General features: G+C 46.0%; 1 long non-coding RNA gene across 1 annotated transcript; it reads right to left on the bottom strand.

Annotated features, from left to right (window-relative positions):
- Positions 1-435: 435 nt before the first annotated feature.
- On the bottom strand, positions 436-929 carry LOC136531114 (uncharacterized). The gene is made up of 3 exons (XR_010777963.1): positions 722-929; positions 595-660; positions 436-536 (listed from the first exon to the last, which is right to left on the bottom strand). It is a non-coding gene; the product is annotated as an uncharacterized lncRNA (long non-coding RNA).
- Positions 930-2,219: the final 1,290 nt, after the last annotated feature.

The following is a 2,219-nucleotide window of genomic DNA, read 5'->3' as shown; positions in this document are numbered from 1 at the left end:
CGGTACTTTGCTGTAGCAAGTTCAGGAGGGTTTCCAACTTGGATTTAGTCTCTGCCGATATTGTTCCCAGTGCAAGGGAAGAACTTGTTTCCTCTCCATCGTCGTCAGAAATATCAATGGCAAAGGAAAATAGGCTGTTCGGGGAATCTTGTTCCTGAAAGAAAGACAAGGAGATCAATTAGGGGTAAGTATGAGTATTGTAAAATCAGATAGGTTGATCGGTTTACCTGTTTCAAGGCAATTTCCTGTGCTTGACTGGAGGAAGCCACCTGGAGTATGTCGTGTGGATCGGCTGAGCTTGCCGATGGGATATCCTCTGTGACTTCATCGGTGGTGGGCTCTTGAGGTATGATGACCGATGACATTGGGGCAGATGTAGGGATCGGCATAGACCTTTGTCGTTTTGGTTGTGCTTCAGTATCTATTGAAGCTTTGCGCTTTGCTTGGACATCGGCAACGATTGGCTGGGGGGCATCGACACTTGTTGGTTGTGAAGCTTGGGCATCTGGTACGTTTGCCGATGTACCCAATTGTTGCTGTAAAACAAGTGTGAGATATGATATTTAACAGATAAATGTAAAGTCAAGAAGCTACCTCTGAAGGAGTGGTGCTTGATATCGGCGGAATTGCCGATGATGATCCAGTAGCAGCTCTTACCCCCTGATGATTAAGGTTAATATAGTTTGTGATCGGTATAAGTGAAAATAAACAAGGTTGTTACCTTAAAGGCTTTGACCAAGGTTGTAGCAGCGGCCGATGGAGTAGCCCTGGATGTAGCCAATTTGGACTTAGAAGTGATGGTCTTGGTACGAATCTTCTGGTGGGTCAAAGCGGCTAAGGTGGGAGCGTTGTAGCCGATCGGCGATGTTGGGGAAATAGGCCGGAGGTTGAAGGGTTTCCCACTTTTGCTCACCGATGGTGCTGGGTGGTTAACCTGTTACAAGGGAGTCAGTTATTGATAAATGAAAGGAAAAGCAGAAGGGAGTTCAAGGAAACTTACCGCGTCGTCAGGGATGGCATATTCAGAATCAATCATGTGCCGATATGTGTGAGCAGAAGTCGAGAATAGTTGCTCTTTCCACTCTCGCCACCATTGCTTGTATGACTCGGTGATGAAAGATATTGGTGTCCAGGTGGATATATCAACATCTGTGGTATCGGCATCGGGAGAAAGTTGTACTACTTTGTTCCAGTCTGTTCCGCAGGTGATTGTTTCCCTGGGTTTGATCACATCGGCAAAGCAGAGTTTGATTGGCAGTTGCCCAAAAGCCAATTGGTGGGATACTGCCGATGGGTTGTAAAATTCATATGTAATGTTGGTGTTTTTCCCGCTGCCGAATGTGTTTACTGGAATTGCCCTGGGAGTGATGATAGCCATCATGAGCTCATTATCTTGATTCAGAGTGTCATCGGCAAAGTTGAAAAGAAGGGGGAATCTGTTTTCTTCGTCGATATAAGGCACCCAGGCCCTATGATCACGAGAAAGACCATTATAGAAGCTTTGAAAGAATCTGCCGATTTGGTCTTCGTTGGCTTCTGTTCCAGGAAGGACAATTATGGCTTCACCAAAATTGAGGGGTGAGCGTGTTGCCGATTCATCATCCTCGAGCACATAATCTTTAGCAATTTCTCGTGGGAATTGTTGAGCAAAAAAGTCCCATTGCAAACGTTTGTGCATATGGGCATTCAGCCACATGTTGATGAACCACCACGGGCCTCCCAGGTTGCCGATGGGTTCGCCAAGCAGGAGTTTCTGAGACACTTGGTGAAGAAGATGATAAGTAGAGCTCAGAAGGTATCGGCCAAGAGGAAACCTTACGCCATTAGCCAGAAGTTCAGCTGCAGGGAGGAAGGCGTTGGTTGGTCCTACTGATCGACCACAGAAGATAAATTTTTCTAACCACATATTCAGGAATGTGGCATGTTCCCTCTGGCTAGGTGTCCCGGTTTTCTGGTATTCTTGAATATATCCTGTCCAACCGCCGATGTTACGGGTATTCACTCTATATTCAGGCTTTCTACCATAGATGGAGCCTTCATCGGCAGTTGAGATGTCCAAGCCAGTAAGCATGTGGACATCGGCAAGGGTAGGGGTAGCTGGGCCATGTCCAAACATAAAAGTATTGGTCGTATCTGACCAGAAATAAGCAGCTGCAATTATCATTGATTCATTTTTCTGCATATCGGCAATAGAGAGCCTGATACATTGGTCTAACTTT

Source organism: Miscanthus floridulus, unplaced genomic scaffold (assembly GCF_019320115.1).
Source record: "Miscanthus floridulus cultivar M001 unplaced genomic scaffold, ASM1932011v1 fs_279_1_2, whole genome shotgun sequence".
In the NCBI taxonomy this organism is placed as follows: domain Eukaryota; kingdom Viridiplantae; phylum Streptophyta; class Magnoliopsida; order Poales; family Poaceae; genus Miscanthus; species Miscanthus floridulus.
Note: the sequence above shows the minus strand (reverse complement) of the source record. Positions and strands in the feature narration are given on the sequence as shown.